We start from the raw sequence: 6,000 nt of genomic DNA on the forward strand, positions 1-6,000 counted from the left end.
TAACATGACTGAACTGTGTACTTGAAAATGGTTGCAACGGCAAATTCCATGTTAGGTGTTTTGGACCACAGTTAAATATATACATACACAGGAAGTGTCCATGAGAAACCAATAACAAGTGGTTGCTTGTTTGGGGAGGAGACAGAGTGCACAGAGTTCGTTATTTTTCCTTTTTTTTTTTCTTAAAGATTTTATTCATTCATTTGACAGAGAGAGCAGGAGCACAAGCAGGGGGAGTTGCAGGCAGAGGGAGAAGCAGACTCCCCACTGAGCAAGGAGCCTGATGTGGGGCTCGATCCCAGGACCCCAGGATCATGACCTGAGCTGAAGGCAGACACCCAACAACTGAGCCACCCACATGCCACTATTTTGCCTTTTATATCATTCTGATTTTTCAACCATGTAAATGTATTACCTATTCAAAAATGAATTTAAATTTAAAATATTGCCTGGATTGGAGCACCTGGGTGGCTCAGTTGGTCGAGTGTGCAACTCTTGGTTTTCCACTCAGGTCATGATCTCATGGGTCCTGGGACGGAGCCCTGCACCCAGCTCTGCGCTCATCGCCATCCTCGTCATCGTCATCGTCGTCATCGTCGTCGTCATCGTCGTCATCATCATCGTCATCATCGTCATCATCGTCATCGTCATTGTCATCGTCATCGTCATGATCGTCGTCATCATCGTCATCATCATCATCATCGTCGTTGTCATCGTCATCGTCATCGTCGTCGTCATCGTCGTCATCATCGTCGTCATCATTGTCATCATCATTGGCATCGTCATCGTCGTCGTCATCATCGTCGTCATCATCGTCGTCATCATCATCGTCATCATCGTCGTCGTCATCATCGTCGTCGTCATCATCGTTGTCATCGTCATCATCGTCGTCATCATCATTGTCGTCATCATCCTCATCATCGTCATCATCGTCATCGTCGTCGTCATCGTCATCATCAGCATCGTCATCATCATTGTCATCATCATTGTCATCGTCATCGTCGTCATCGTCGTCGTCATCATCATCATCGTCGTCATCGGCATCATCATCATCACATCAGGCTCCGAGCTCATCAGCAGGGAGTCTGCTTGAGATTCTCTCCCTCGGCCCCTCCCCACTACCCGCACTCACGCATGCACTCTCTCTCTCAAATACATAAACAAATCTTTAAAAAATAAAATAAAATATTGCCTGGATTATTTTATTTCTTTATTTTCATTTTCTTTTCCTGATTACAAATTCATCCCTATACTCTCCGACCATTCCTCTCAGTGTTCTCAAACTCATCAAGTAGTTTGGCAGTGCTTTTTTTTTTTTAATATTTTATTTATTTATTCGACAGAGAGAGAGACAGCCAGCGAGAGAGGGAACACAAGCAGGCGGAGTGGGAGAGGAAGAAGCAGGCTCATAGCAGAGGAGCCTGATGTGGGGCTCGATCCCACAACGCCGGGATCACGCCCTGAACCAAAGGCAGACGTGCTTAACCGCTGTGCCACCCAGGTGCCCCTGGCAGTGCTTTTTAAAAAGATTTTAAAGTAATCTCTACCCCTGAGACCGAGAGCCGCAGGCTCTGCCCACTGAGCCAGCCAGGTGTCCCCACAGGGCCTTTTTCTTGGAGACACTCCTCCTGCAGTCAGGTGGGTCGGTTGGTGGTTAGCCCTGGTGCACGGCTGCACCGTGGAGCGTCCCTTCATCCACCGAAATGCGCGCCCTTCCCCTCTTTCCTGCGAGAGCCACGTCCTGCGCCTGTGTCATTCTTTCTCCTTGCCCTCTCATTTCACGGAGCTCACCTCCAGGAGCTTGCTGAGGGAAATGGCGTGTGTCACTGGTGGCGTGCTCTTTGCCCTAGCCCCGTTCTTTCTTACTGTTTGGCTGGGGGGTAGCGTTTTGGGTTGGAAAACATTTTGCTCCGGATTTCGGGGTCCCCTAGCTCCAGTGTTGCTACTGAGAAATCAGAGATGCAGCAGATTCTTGATCCTTTGCATGAACATGAGTGTTTATCACTTGTTCGGACAAAGTCTTGAGAAGGGTTCTTATACTGTTTCTTTGATAACTTCCACACCCTTTCTCCTGTCAGCTGGATGCTCTGTCTCCAGAGTGGTTTCTCTCATTTTCATATTTTTCTCCCTTATTCCTTAACGTTTTGTCTATTTAATCTGCTTTCTTGGGGATTTCTACCGCTAGACTTCCCAATCCCTTGATTGTTTTTACTAACCTATATTTAATTTCTGAGTAATTAAATTTCTAATTCATTTTTAATATGATCTTATTATTTCATGAAATCTCTCTTACCTCTAAAACTATCAGTTGCTCAGGCGCCTGGCTGGCTCAGTCAGTCAGAGCACATGAGTCTTGGTCTTGGGGTGGTGAGTTTGAGCCCCACAGTGGCATGTAGATTACTTAAAAAAACAAACTTCAAACAAACTATCATTTTTAAAAAAGATTTTATTTATTTATTTGTCAGAGAGAGAGAGAGCACAAGCAGGGAGAGCGGCAGGCAGAGGGAGAGGGAGAAGTAGGCTCCCCCCTGAACAGGGAACCCGACGTGGGGCTCGATTCCAGGACCCTGGGATCATGACCTGAGCCAAAGGCAGACGCTTCACCAACTGAGCCACCCAGGCATCCCAACAATCATTTTTTAATTGAGGTTTTTCTTTGTTGTTGTTTTTCTTTTGTTAAGTAAGCTCTACGCCCAACATGGGGCTCTAACTCAGACCCTGAGATCAAGAGTCACATGTTCCACTGACTGAGCCAGCCGGGCGTCCCCCAGTTGCCATTTCTTAGGTGTTTTTCTGCTTCTCACATTACTCCTATATTCTTGTGGCTTCCTTTTCTCCCATGTGTGCTTTGACCGCTGCCTCTCTCTGGCTGAAGGCTTCCTCAGATGCCCGAGGGTCCTTGGCTTCCGTTCAGGTCTCATCAGCAGGAGGCACAACCGTTGGGTAACTGCGAGCAGGAGCTGGTTTATGGCCCCGCCCAGAAGATCGGCTCCTGGCAGCAAAGATCGCTGTCTGTGAGACTCACCGATGGAGGCCGAGCGCCTAGAAGACAGTCCCGCACAACAGGTGCTCAGTAAAGCTTCCTGGGAGGGAGGAAGGAGCAAACGGTCACATAGTGACTTTCTCATCTTTAAATGTTGACCTTTTCTCGGGGACCATTCTCTGGGACATTTTCTAGAAAAGAGCCCTCTCATCTCATTCCTGAAAATGCAGTCCTGGCTTTCAGGAAGCAGGTGGGGAAGGGGCCAGGTCTCCCCACTAGCATGCAAATTGTTATTTTTGTCCATATGCTCCTTTCACCTGTTTTACTTGGTGTTCCTGAGGCTAGAGTCATGCCCTTCCTATTTTTTCAAATCCTACCATATGCCTGGCACTGTTCTCTGCATTAGGGAACAAGGTCTCTGCCCCCATGAAGCTTACAATCTACTGGGAGAAACATAAAATAGACAGAAAAGAAAATATACAAACACACATACAAGTCGGGTAGTGACAGATACTATGAGAAAAAAATAGAGCAACAAAAGAGGATGAAGAAGAACAGGAGTGTGTGTGGTCGTCCTCAGAAAGACCTCTCCATGGAGACGACATTGCCTGAGCCAAGTCGATATCTTGGGGGAAAGTTTTCCAGCCTGAAGTTCAAGTGCAAATTCCCCCAATGCTGGAGAGTGGGGAGAAGGGGAAAAGGTGTTTGAGCCCCTGGGGGAGGGAGCCAGGGCCAGACAACATAGGCCTCGGAGACCACAGTGAGCTCCTGGATTTCACTGTAATTGTGAGTGGGGGCCACTGGAGGGTTTGGCCAGGGGAGCCCAGATCAAACCTCCATTGCAAAGTCTCTGGGGGCCTGGCAGGCTCGGCTGGTGGAGCAGGTGGCTCTTGATTGGGGGGGGCAGCGAGTAGCCCCCCACGTTGGGTGTAGAGATTATTTAAAAACAAAATCTTAAAAGAAAACAAAGTGTCTCTCTCTGGGCTGTTGGGTACGGAATAGGACCAGGAGCGAGAGCGGGACTGGGAGCCCGGAGGGTAGAGCTGGGGCGGGTTCAGAACGTGCAGGAAGGCAGATCTGACAAGATGAGCTGAGGACTGGGTGGCAGGTGAGAGAAAGGAGGTCAGGGATAGCTCCTGTGGGTTTCGGCAATTAGGCAGTGGTGGGGGGTGCTCAGGGCAGAAAGCAAGAGGGAGTTTGGGCCGTTGAGAAGTGAGGGCTGCTGGGCAGGCGCCCTGGCGGACCGCGAGTGTGCGGACCACATGCGCTGCAGGCCACACACGGATCCGGAGGCTCAGAGACATCTTCACAGCGGGGAGCTTGACATGACCGCTGGGGAAGCTCGTGCACTCAGGGCAGGGGGGAGGCCTCCTCTGGGGAGAGGTCTGCAGGGGTGCAGGAAAGACCTGGGGGCTTCTCTGCCCTCAGCCGCCCTTTCCCAAGCCCTCCCCATTTGCAGCCCCGGCTTCTGCAGCCTGAGACGGCCTGGGAGCTGCAGAAGCTGGCACCCTCACCTGGGGCCGCCCGTCCCACAGCGGCTCCCTCTCCCGAAGATAAGCCCCACTCCCCAGCTGCTGTCCGCCTCCAGAATGTGCTAGGCCTCTCAAGTGATGGGGTCCCTCTCTCATCCTGGGGAAGCCGTACCATTACCACACCACGATCCCACTCACTGTACTGTGGTTTTGAGAAATACGTACGATTAACCCCTCCCATTCCCCCGAGTCTCTGGAAGGACAGGGTCTGAGTGTCACCGGTGAAATAGCCGAGGATCAAAGCCGGGCAGACCTACTTCCAGTCCCAGCTCAGCCACTTACAGGATTTCGAGCCTGGAAAGGCTTCCAACCCCTTCAGTGCCCCTCGGGGATGGAGGTGACCCCACTCCGCAGTTACCGACAGAAGAGGCCTGTTCTCTCTCCCTTCCCACCTCCTTATAAACCCAAGTCCCCGGAACACATACAAATTCAGACGGAAATAAAAATAGACAGAAGGGGGCTGAGAAAAAAGGGGCAGCTGGCCTCTCGGGGCTGGAGGCCCACCGGAAGTTCGGGCGTATTCCCAGCTCGATCCCTCCTGTTCACTCAGCCACCCCTCTGCCTGGGAGCCGGTGTGCCCGCCCCTTGCAGCACAAGCCAGGAGGCGCCCTCCATCTGGCAGCAGGGGCTCCATTTGCACGTGGTGGCCTCAAGCCCCGCAGGCCCGGCTCAGACCCGCGGTGCCTGCGTGAGCAACGGCCACAGAGGTGACATACCAGACACCACTGCTTGCTTATGCCCAGCGTCCTCCCCAAAAAAGGACGACTGGTTCCTTCAAGTGTTCCCAAACTTACACCCTTGCAGTACCGACGTCCTGGCGAGCCCGGCTCCCTGCCGCGGGCCACGTACGCCTGCCTGTCCCACGCCCTCTCCCAGGCTGCTCCAGAGAGGACTTTGCTCAAGGACGAGTTTCACAACACTTCCAACAGCAATGCCAGATTTATCCACATGTGAAAGCAAACAGCGCTCTAGAAATTTCTAGAAGTTTAGAAACTGTATTGTTCTTGTCGCAAGGCCCCTATTTTTGTCATGCTGTTTAGGATTCGGGAAACAGGATTCAGTCCCATGGTCCCCAAATCAATCCTGACACAACTCCTTTACAACACCACTCTCCTCGGGGCGCCTGGGGACTCAGTCAGTGAAGCGTCTGCCGAGGGCTCAGGTGGTGAACTCAGGGTTCTGGGATCGAGTCCCACACCGGGCTCCCTGCTCAGTGGGGAGCCTGCTTCTCCCTCCTCCCCCTCCTCCCCCTCCTTCCCCTCCTCCCTCTTCTCCCTCTCCTCCTGGCTCCTGCTCTCTCTCGCTATCTATGTCTCTCAAATAAGTAAATAAAATCTTTTTAAAAAGAACAAAAGAACATCACTCTTAACAAAAATGTGGGTAGATGTCCGTCGGCCTCGCCCCGGCGAAGACTGCCCCCGGCCAGCAGCTAGCAGAGCGCACTGAGCATGAAGCCTCCGTCTACCAGCGGGGGGGGGGGGGGGG

The sequence above is a fragment of the Ursus maritimus genome, unplaced genomic scaffold, assembly GCF_017311325.1.
Source record: "Ursus maritimus isolate PB19 unplaced genomic scaffold, ASM1731132v1 scaffold_2, whole genome shotgun sequence".
In the NCBI taxonomy this organism is placed as follows: Eukaryota; Metazoa; Chordata; class Mammalia; order Carnivora; family Ursidae; genus Ursus; species Ursus maritimus.